The sequence below is a fragment of the Colius striatus genome, chromosome W (assembly GCF_028858725.1).
Source record: "Colius striatus isolate bColStr4 chromosome W, bColStr4.1.hap1, whole genome shotgun sequence".
In the NCBI taxonomy this organism is placed as follows: Eukaryota; Metazoa; Chordata; class Aves; order Coliiformes; family Coliidae; genus Colius; species Colius striatus.
The window spans coordinates 22279778-22291296 of record NC_084789.1 but is presented as its reverse complement, the minus strand read 5'-3'; the positions used below and the strand labels follow the sequence as shown (position 1 = coordinate 22291296).

General features: G+C 41.9%; 1 pseudogene; it reads left to right on the top strand.

Moving 5' to 3' along the window:
* The first annotated feature begins 2082 nt into the window (after positions 1-2082).
* Positions 2083-11519, top strand: part of LOC133628521 (zinc finger protein Aiolos-like) — a 65793-nt pseudogene continuing 56356 nt past the window's right edge.

Here is an 11519-nt window from a genome sequence, read left to right as displayed (position 1 = left end):
ATACCCAAACGAGCCAAAACCCAAACAAGCCCCAACCCAGGTCACCCTGATAGCGTGGGGGGGAGTAATGTCCTCAGTTTTACCCTGCAGTTTCTGACGCCATTTTGGTTCATTTTTTTTCCTTTCTTTCATTGCTTAAGAGCAGCAAAGTGTTAGGGACCCTGCAGTTTATTTGGTCAAGTGCCTTCTGGAAGCCGCTGAGTCTGTAAATGCTGAAGAAGGCCATTCAGTGGGGAAATTAGATTGACTTTCTCTCCTTAATAGTACAACGTGGACTGAAGATGAAAGCTGTGCTGGGGTGAGGGAGGTTGACTGCTGTACACAGCAAAAGCACTGACTCTGCTGCAAGCATTCAGGGATAAAGATGTGGGGAACTACCTTAGGGCAGGGGCCAAGATTTGTTGTGTGATTTTCTTGTGCCTCTTTCGGCAGCTCAAAGACAAGGAAACAAGCTGTATTTGCTCCATGTGCTGTGAGAGAAGGACTAAGCAGCTGGGATTTCCAAAGGTGTCCCCTTCACAGTGTTGTTGGGTTGAAAACTACAGCTGGCAGTATAAAGGCAATATTCTGGTTTTCACTTTGGAGGCAAACAGGTAAAGTTATAATAATTCAATACGTTCCTCCTGTCCTGTTGGCTATAGCTGTGTCCATGATAAAAAGATATTCTCATTTATTTGAACAGCATCCATTTTAGGGAGGTTAAAATGCAGGTAGGCTGTTTCTTTCCTTCTGGCACACAACCAGGGTAAAGCAGTAATACAATTAGTTATTAAAATGCCATAGATCCACCTAGATCAGGTTGCATAGGAACATGTTCAGGTGGGTCTTGAAGACCTCCAAGGAAGAAGATTCCACAACCCCTCTGGGCAGCCTGTTCCACTGCTCCATCACCCTCACAGTGAAATCGTTTTTTCATATATTTAAAAGGAACTTTTTGTGTTCCAGCTTCATCCCATTACCCCTTGTCCCATTGCTAGATATCATAGAAAAAAGAGATGACTTTTTTCTAGTTTTGGGGTTTTTTTGACATGCTATTTGAATATTCTTGATCACTTTGGCTATTGGTGTATAACAGAGAATGACTAAGGATTGATTTCTGTCCTGGTTTAGCAAGGAGCAGCTTTTGGCTTAGTAACAGGGGGAGCGGGTTGCAGTGAAGACCCAGTAAAGAGTTTGTGGACTCTCCCCTGGCTCCTGGGTTCAGACCCACCTCCAGCCCGGCTGGGCCAGTCTGGCGCAATCTGCAATCACTATTTAGGGGACAGGAATTTGAAGTGCTGGCAGGTGTAAGAGTGATACAAGATGGAGGCGACCACGCAGACACTTCAGCCAGAGAAGGAGGACGGAAGGAGAAGCAATAGACCAGAGACCCCTCCACAAGCCGTAGCGAGAATACAAGCTGTACCCCTGCAACCTATGGAGACCCATGGCAGAACTGAGTTACCAGCAGCTCCATGTGAGTGAGCCCGGACGGGCGAGGGACTGTGTGGGGAGATGGCCATGGAGCAGGCCGTGCTGGAGAGCCTGCGTGTCACAGAGCAGACCCACACGAGAGGCAGAGAGGAGCTGCAGCCTTTGGGATAAATGCGCGTCGGAGCAGCCCGTGCAGGGCTGCCGTGTGTGTGAGGTACCCCACAGACTTGCAGGGAGGACAGGTGCGGAGCCCACCTGCCCTGAGGAGGGACAAATGGCAGAAGCTATTGGGAATAGACTGACTGAAACCCCCACTACCTGCCCCCCTGAGCCATTCAGGGGGGAGGAGGTAAAAACACCGGGATCAGGGCTCTGAGCCTGGGAAGAGGGGAGATGTGGCAAGAAGGTATTCTTAAAAAGGCTGGTCGGACTCTTCATTGTTGTACCACTCTGTGTTGTTTTATTTTTGTTATGTTTTGGGATTTTAAGGTTATGTTTTTGTTGATGTTGCATTAAATTATTTTCTGTTTTCTTCCCCAAGCTGAGTAGCCTGGTCTGTTTTGTCCTGAACCTTAAGCGGCAATTAAGCTCTCCCTGCTCTTCCTCTTCGGTACTTGAGACTAATCGTGGTCTTTTGTTCCTTGATGGGCCTAAACCAGACAGTTTCAAAAGCACATGAATTTTATTTCTGCTTTGTAAGTGAACATCATGCATCAGCTGCAACAAGCACAAGACAAGTGTCTTCTTTCCATGCTCCATAGTCCATGGATCTCTTTGAAGCTTGGGAAAAGTAACGTGTTCTTTAAGTGTTGTGCTTTTCTGATCATTAGGTAGAAATGTGGTCTTATTTGTACATATTCAGGGATGGAAGCTTCCTAGACCATCTCCTCCTAGTACACTTAGGTGAAGGATCTGACTTAAAATACTTCACTTGGGAAAGAGAGCTGAGGTTAAACATTAAGAGACTGCTAAGGCTGTAAGAAGTTGCTTGAGACAAATAGCATAAAGAGTGGATGTTGGAGACTTGAAAGTGATAGAAAGACTGGGATATTTCTCAATAAAAAAGAGAAATGTTACACGCTGTGTCGTTGTTCTTATCTCTTCAGAATGGTTGCACTGCCCAGCAGCATGGTATGAACAGGAACCTGTTATGCTCAACAAAATGTATCTAAACAGGCAGAGTCCATCTCAGCATGAAGTAGATGAGCATCTGAGGGACAGGTTCTGCTGGGCTGTTGTGCTTCGGGCAGTACTGTTCACTGGCAAAGGACCCCATAGATGTGATTTAGAGGGTCTCTGAGCAGGATGGCTGTTTAGGGGTGCTGCACCATACCAATGCATTCTTAGTGGAGTGACCATGCTCAGGAGACCTCTGGGGCAAGATGGTTTCTAAAACAAGGTAGTTATACAGGAATAGATGCAGAATTCTCTAGTTTGAAGCAGTGGCATAGTGATTCAAAGTTGGAGTTTCCAAACCCCCTTGCTTTCTAACATTTTACACTGAGATTGGGAAGTTAGGTGCAACTATGTAAGGATTCCAAAATAAAGACTCAATAACAATGGAGTTGTTATTAAGCAGGTATTCTTTAATGCAGCACTGGATGCACAGGGATCCTTCTGCCAGACACGCATGCCATATGGAACAAGATGAGAAGTATATATACAGAAGATATATGATTATGCATTACATTCCTGAGAGGTAGTTCAGATATTCACTAGTTTTCCAAGAAATCATTTACATTTGTGTTCACCTAGTCCTGCATGCATACTAAGTCTATTAGGGTCTTCTGGTATTTGTTTATTTTATCCTTGAGTCTTCACAGTATTCTTTGGTCAACTTCTGGCTCTCCTCTTCCTTGTCTTTGAGAAAGATGTAGAACTGGGGTTTTTTTGCAGGCTTATCTATCTGCCATGGGGACATCTGGCTCCTTTGGTATTCAAGGACCCTAAAACTTCAGATAAGCTTACACAAAAAGTTTCACTCTACAAGCAGACACAGTTTACAAGTTAACTATTTCAGATTAGAGTTTGATTAATGCTTTTTTTTCAGTAGGGGCTCTAATTCTTCATTTCAAGACCTCCTGGCAACCCCTGGGGAAGGCAGAATTGCTGCAGTTTCCAAGTCATACCTCTCCCCTTACCCATCAGGCATCCTGGGGCTTTGACCAGTTCAGTGCTTTATCACTCAAATAGGGCAATTGCACAGGATTTCTGAAGGCAATTAAACTTGAGTTCAAGTATTACAAAATAATGAGGATTTCATTGTCTTGCCTAAAGCTTAATTATTTGCACAATTACAAAGGTTTGTGTAATTTAAGTATCTGTGTTATCGCAATGTAAAATTCAAATCAATACTAAAGAGAATTTTGTTCATGTGCTGTGTATATATACTGATCTTCCCTCATCATTATTTACAGTATAATTTGGTCTCCTTGCTTCTTTGCACCACACTTTTCCTGGTATGATAAAATGAAACAAAGACAAATTAAGAGCCATAACTATGGAGTTCCTTGATCTTATTTATTTATTTTAAAAGTAGAGATTTAGTAAATATTTTAACTGTTTGTCATTCTGTGACTATGACAAAAGGCAACATGCTTAGCTCTAATAAGAGACACTGAAAAGCTTGCATTCCTGCTAAATTTGCATGAACGGGTAGGAGCTCTGATTTAATTTTAGGATCTATTTCTAATAGCTTCCCAACTTGACTCCAGTCAGGAGCCACACCCGAGAGAGCTCAGGCCACTGCTGGATCCCTTGGATCATTAAGAGTGGGGTTTTGAGGTTTTTTCTTGCTTCTCTTTGGTAACAGCTAGTTAAGGGTGATAGGAACTACATGCATGATGTAACTCTTTTAGTCTCATTATTAAGAAATGGGAGCTGAATGCTTTTGTTTAGAAATCAACAGAACCAAAGATATAAAAATCTTTGTTGGATAGTTATCTTTTTTCCCCCTCTCCAAGTTTGCCTTTATTTTGTTGGAGACATCAGCCTATTATGCAGGTTCTTGATAACCTCATCTGGTACCAGGCTGCTTTGCTGTAGAATTTAATATAGTTTTTTATTTTGATATTGTGAGAAATATTGATGTTGCTTTTGCAGAATTAGAAGGAAATTAAGACAAGGAATTTCGACTGGTATCAGACATCCCCTGAGGGGATTGTAGAAGTTGTAAGCCTTTGGAGTACCTAATCAATGGGGAAACGAGGGAGGGACCTTGCGGCCTGGATAGGGAATAAAAAGCCAAACATTGTATCTGTCAGGTGTGCCTACTAGCTAGGACACCCGCTCTTGCAAGAACGCTTAATAAAAGTGCTTCACTGCAGAGTCTGACCTGAGTCTTTCGCGAGAAAGCTTGTTTTGTTTCTCACAGTTGGGGGCTCGTCCGGGATATGAAGATGTCTTCCTGTGGGACCTCTGTCCCTGAAGGACGGGAAGACGCGTCCCGTTGATTTCAACTGTCCCGTGACAGGGGTTCCAGAGGAGACCGACCGGATCCTGAGACCAAGTTTTGAAGGCAGATCCAGTGAACCACAGGGATAGGAATAGTAGGCATGATCATATCGACCAGGAAACTCTGTGCACAGACCAAGGTAAGAAAAGTGACTATTAAGTATTACTTTGGTGGTCGGGTATCCAGGGTAAGAAAATTGACTATTAAGTATTACCTGGATGGGGCATTCTGAGAGACTTTCTGTGTGCATGTGTGTGCTTGAGACGTACCACAGGTACGAAGTGAGTGCGGAGTCTGGATCCGCGGTTCTGTTGTTCCGCGAGGAAAACAAATGGAGAAGGACGAAGCAAAAGCACAGAGTGACAGTAAAAGTCTCGGGAAGTCAGAATGGGAAATAGAAGTGCCAGGCCTGAGGGAAATAAAAGGGACGAGGAAAAGGGTCCTGGGAACATTCCTCCAGATAGTCCTTTGGGAGGATGTTGGAAGCTGAGAAGACGTGTCGGGTACTCAGGATACAGTACTGTTGTTTTATGTGGTCTAAAGAGATGAGGAAACAAGTTTTGGCAGCATGAGTGTTTGTGGACCTTAGATTTTGTTGCCTCCAAGCATCCAATTATTGACATCGAGTGAGCTCACCTGAAAACTTTCATAATATATAAATGATTACGTGTGTTGTTTTGTTTTGTCATTTTGTTTTGTTTGTTGTTGCTGCCCAGAGTGTAATGGGCTTTTTGTGGTGGCTGAATGCATTGTCTTGTTTTCTGTGACATTTTGATGTAGAGAGTAAAGTGGGACTGGTCTTTTTGTTGATGTCTGTGTCTTTCTCATTGTCCCTGTCATTTGACAAAATAAATGTAATGTCACAGAGAGGATTGTTTTATAAACTAAACGTATCAGTTCAACTTAACGTTCCTGAATGAGGAAAAAAAGAAAAATGAAAATTGTCTATTGAAAAAGAAAAGGATTTTGTGGGCTGGGGAAGACAGGAATTGATTTTGTTAACAGCATAGTGAAACCAGCTCCAACAAAAGGAGAAGGTGTTACTAAAACACTCATATAGAATGACAATATGATTTGTAAAGTCAAATTGTAATATTGCAATCTCAAAACAAATTGTTTGCTGATAAGTTAAACACTTATCAGACTGTAGCCAAAAAGGCTGCAGTTCAGGTTGTATACTATAAACATTAGAGGAAAAAGAAAAAAATTAAGCTGCAGCAATTATGTGTGCTCTTAACTAAAGGCACCTGCAGAGTGGTCTCTGCACTGTATGTTTTGCAATCAGTGAGTGAGTTTTTGTGGAAGGTTTTTGACCCCTTGATATGTTATGTGTGTGTGAGGAAGTCAGTGTGTGTTATTTTTTTTTGATGTTCAGGGTATAATCTAAAGTTGATGTTGAAATGTATGTGAAACTTATTTTGTTTGAAGAGAAAGAAAAGATAATTCACAGGAATGTGGGATGAAATTTTAATTTAGCCTCAGAATGACTTTAGGCTGGGATTATGGAAGTTGAGCAAATGGATAGAGTTTGTCGGATAAGGGTTGGAAATTTGATATGTGTGATTGGAATGTGAAGCAAGACAGGAGTGTATTGAATGGAACAAAGAAAGAGGCACGAAAGGAGTCAGGGGAAGAAATGTTGGGGGAAGGTAAAGGACAGCCTGGGCAGGCAATGTACATGTTTCCTCCCCAGCGGGATGTTTTAAGTGTGGGGAAGTGGGGCACTTTGAGAGAGAATGCCCCAAGTCGAAGGAAAAAGAAAAGGTGATGTCATCACTGTCTTTTGAAGATACTGAATGGAGAGCTCTGGAGTTTCATAATTAGAAGTCCCATTGGGAGCCCTTGATAAATCTGAAGGTGGGATCCCAGGAAGAAGAGGTGATCCTCTTGGTTGGCACGGGAGCTGCCAGAATCTCATTAAACTTTATACCCTATGGGACAAAGTTATCAACAAATAAAACTCTCGGGAATTAAAGGAGAGAGATTTTGTTTCCTTATGTTTAAACTGATGTTATTAAGATTAAGAAAGAATATAAGAACAAATAAATCTGAGAGTCCTTCTTCTTATGTTATTTTACTTCAGTATATTGTTGACTTTTTAATTTTGGGCAAAGAAAACAGTGTGGTAAAAGAAGCCACAGATTTTTTGTTTGTTTGTTTGTTTTGTTGATTATTAAACTTTTTAGGAGAGCAAGAAGTATCAAAATCCAAATTGCAATCTGTCAAAAAGGAAGTTAGATATTTTGAACATTTTATTTGTGAAGAGAAACACAGAATGAATTCAGAGAGAATAAAGGGAGTTGTGGAATTGCCCTTCTTGCCAACAAATAAACAAAAAGGAATTAAGAAAATGTTTGTGATTAACTGACTATGGCCCTCTGTGGGTAAACTTTTATGCACAGAAAACAAATGGGTTAGATTCAAAATTGCTAAATGAAGAGCCAAATGTTTTTACTTGGACAGAAGGAGAAGAAAAGCTAATCCAGGAATCAAAACAAAGTGTAATCACCACTCCTGTGTTAGCACTGTCATCCTTAGGTAAACCGCTTGTTTTGTTTGTCACAGTAGATAAGGGAGTGTTAACTCAACAATGGGGGGGTGAATGACAACCAATAGAACATACATATCCAACCTTCTGGATCCCATATTGAGGGAATGACCAGAATGTGTACAGGCAAAAGCTGCCACTGCCCTCTTAGTAGAGGAAAGCAGAAAACTAACGTTTGGAGTGATATTAGTAATAAATACCTCCCAATAAGTGAAAACTATTTGAACTCAAAAAGCTGAAAGGTGGCTAACCCATTTTAGAATATTGATATAAAAGACAGCATTCTCAACTTTAATCTTGATTACCAGCCCATGCCTTAATCCATCCACTTCCCTATGGAAGGGAGTCATGACATGTGAAAACTTTGAACACAATTGTTTAAGATATAATAGAGTGTCAGTGTGACCTGAATTGAAAGAAATACCTTTACATACAGGCCCTTGAGAGTAATTCAAGGCAAAAGGCATAATGGCTATGCAATTATTGAAGAAATGAGTCAAGAGCCAAAAGAAGCAGGGCAACCACCAAATACCTGGTCAGCCCAGACATGTGAATTATATGCTTTAAACAGAACCTTACAACTGTGAGAAGGAAAAGATGAACATAACCCCCGGGAAGGAGAGAACCTGGCCTAAGGCCCTTTAAACCAAAAATGTTTATTAAAAGAATTAGATACTGGGGTTTTATTTTTTCTTTCCTCAGAAAAAAAAAAAAAGGCTTTTGGCCCAAACACCACCTCTTGAGTTTGCAGCCCACACCATCCAGCCTGAAGGGCAGATCTTGATCAAGTCCTGAAAAGGAACCAAACTGCAACCCGAATGGGAAGGCCTGTTCCAGGTGTTACTGACCACTGAGACAGCAGTAAGAACGGCTAAAAAAAGGCTGGACTTATTACATCAGACTCAGAGGACTAATGGGACTCTCCACTCGAGGATGGACAGTGGCACATATGTCAGACTACAAACCCCTTGTGTCTTAAACTAACGAAGCAATAAGAATCCAATGGAAACAAGGACACTCAATAATGTTACTAACTGATGAGGTGGTGGTAGCAGAAATGTCATTAATTGTTGAAAATGAGGGAGATCATTGTAATTATGGGCTATTGTTTGTTGGAAATCCAGGGGACAGCATCATGGGGACAAAGTAGTATTCGGTTAAACTATGGATAAATGTAACTAATGAAAGCCTCCCTATTCGGAACTTTCGCTCTGAGTACTGGACGGCGATCACCCCAAGGAAGACGAGAGACCAGCTTGCTGCAAACGCATGAGGTGGCTTTATTTCGGAGCTCCGGGCCACCTCATACCTCACACAGGAGATAGAGGAGGCGACCACGAGGCCCCGGCGGCGGGGAGGGTTTATATAGAGAGGGGAGGAGAGCGGAAAATTCCAGCACATCTGCACATCAATAGTGTGGGGAAGGAGAGTGGAAAATCCCAGCACACCTGAGCAGTTCCATTCGATACAAGCCCCAGCCATACCAAAACAAACCCCAACATGTCCAGACATGCCCAAACGAGCCAAACAACCCCAAACAAGTCCCAACCCAGGTCACCCTGATAGCGTGGGGGGGAAGTAATGTCCTTAGTTTTACCCTGCAGTTTCTGACGCCATTTTGGTTCAATTTTTTTCCTTTCACTAACAGGGAGGCTCCACAAACTATACAGTTTAATGCTTGTCAAATAGAACCTATGAACTTGGAGCAGATATAAATGGAAGGGATTCAGGATTGTAGTGTAGAAATCAAAGAGGGGACTGAGCCAAAGGATAGCAACTCCTACTAAATTACCTAAAATAAAACCATGAGACCCACCAAATGACCCAAAGATTGTAACTATAACTGAAGTAAAGAATTTAACGTAAACATTTGAGACTGAAGCAGGATATGGAGATGCAAATGCCTGGATTGAATGGGTTTAAATATACAGTGTAAAGCCTGAATCATAGTAATTGCTATGCATGTGCCTCAGGAAGACCTACTGCACAAGTGGTTCCCTTTCCATTAGGATGGAGTAAAGAACCACAGGGAACGAGATGTAGGACTGCCCTATACCAAGAAAAGACTGCATGGGGAAAAGAGAGCTTTTGAGCACTGTTATTCTCTGCTCTGCAGAGTAAAGACATCAAAGTACCTCCTGTTTTCTCTACAGTGACCGGTAACCACACAGCTTGTCTCTCACGACAGGGTGGATGGGCTACCGGGTATCTCGGAGACCTGGAAATGTGCACTGAGTCACTGAACGTGACTGAGGATAAAGCAGGAAATTACTCTTGCTGTGAGTATCCCCAGGGCAGATATGTGGTGGTATTGTGGAGGAAAAATCCTGTGACCCGTGCTCCCTCCAAATTGGAAAAGCACATGTGCCCCTGTTCAATTGACCATTCCATTTACCCTGGCATTTGAAAGAGAATCATGTATTTTGGGGAAAAGAATGAAAAGAAATTTGGGGGTATCATTTGATGACAGGATCTATATTGATTCAGTTTGAGTTCCCAGGGGGGTACCTGATAAATATAAAGCATTAAATCAAATAGCAGCAGGGTTTGAATCCTCCCTATTTTGGTGGGTAAAGATAAATAAGAATGTGGATTGGATAAACTATATTTATTACAATCAGCAGAGGTTTGTAAATTATACCAGAGATGCAATCAGAGGAATCGCAGAACAACTAGATGCCACTAGCAGAATGGCATGGGAGAACAGAATAGCTCTAGATATGATATTGGCAGAAAAATGAGGGGTCTGTGTAATGTTAGGAGACAAATGTTGCACTTTCATACCAAACAATACAGCACCAGATGGAACCATAATGAGAGCATTACAGGGACTTACTACATTAGCAGAGGAATTGACTGAGAATTCAGGGATAGATAACTATTATGGGATGGTTGGAATCATGGTTTGGGAAATGGAAAGAAATGGTAATATTTGTGGTTACCTCTCTGATAGTAGTTGCAGGGATATTAACGGCAGTTGGATGCTGTATAATCCCATGTGTTAGGGGGCTTGTACAAAGATTAATTGAAACAGTGATATCTAAACAAATGCCCTTAGACCCGCCTCCCTACCATGAGACAATGCTTCTCCTTAAGGAGCAGGAAGAATATCAAGAAGAGTTATTGTTAAAAAATAACTGAAATAATGTTGTCTAACCTAGAAGAGTCATTGCAAAAAGCAACAAATGTGTAAAAAAAAAAAAAAAAAAAAAGGGGAATTTGTGAGAAATATTGATGTTGCTTTTGCAGAATTAGAAGGAAATTAAGACAAGGAATTCCGACTGGTATCTGCCTCTGTGTAATGTAAATCAGTGGACTGACCATAAGACTGTTATCTGTTTGTTTGCAATGTTAACTAGAGTTTTAAATCTCAGGACTGTGGGGAATGGGTGATAATATACAAAAATCAGACATCCCCTGAGTTGTAAACCTTGGAGTACCTAATCAATGGGGAAACGAGGGAGGGACCTTGCGGTCTGGATAGGGAATAAAAAGCCAAACATTGTATCTGTCAGGTGTGCCTACTAGCTAGTGATGTAGAGCTTTATACTAACATGTGCTAATAAACCTTATACTAACTTATTGCAATAGTATAAAGCTTACTTTTCAGACAGGACAAAATTCACACAAGCTGTAAAAGGTCACGCTTATCTCCTCACACAATACCTCCGGGGTCCTCCAACTTCCTTGAGGGCAGAAACCGGTTCTGCAAGGGGCCGAGCGATATCTGAAGATCAGGGGTGAGAAAGCCTCAGGACTTATCAGCCTTCATCTCCCAAGGCCCCAAAGACCATCACCGGCCATCACCGGGAGACAGCACGCAAATGAAAGGAAGAAAAGACCTAATTTACATGCGAAATCGGGGACAGGTTGTGTCTTTGTCTAGGCGGATAATGTCATCATATGATTTTGTAACTTTGTAACAAATATAAGTCAAGCAAGTTGCCGAGTCGGGGGCGCACGTTTGTGGTGGAGCGATCCCCCGTGCACCCGGCGCCGAATAAACATAGCTTCTTTATAACTCTTTGAGTTATAGAGTCTGATTCCGCAAGTCATTTTGGCACCCCAGATGGGACGCGCTCTGCTCGACTGCAAGAGCAACTG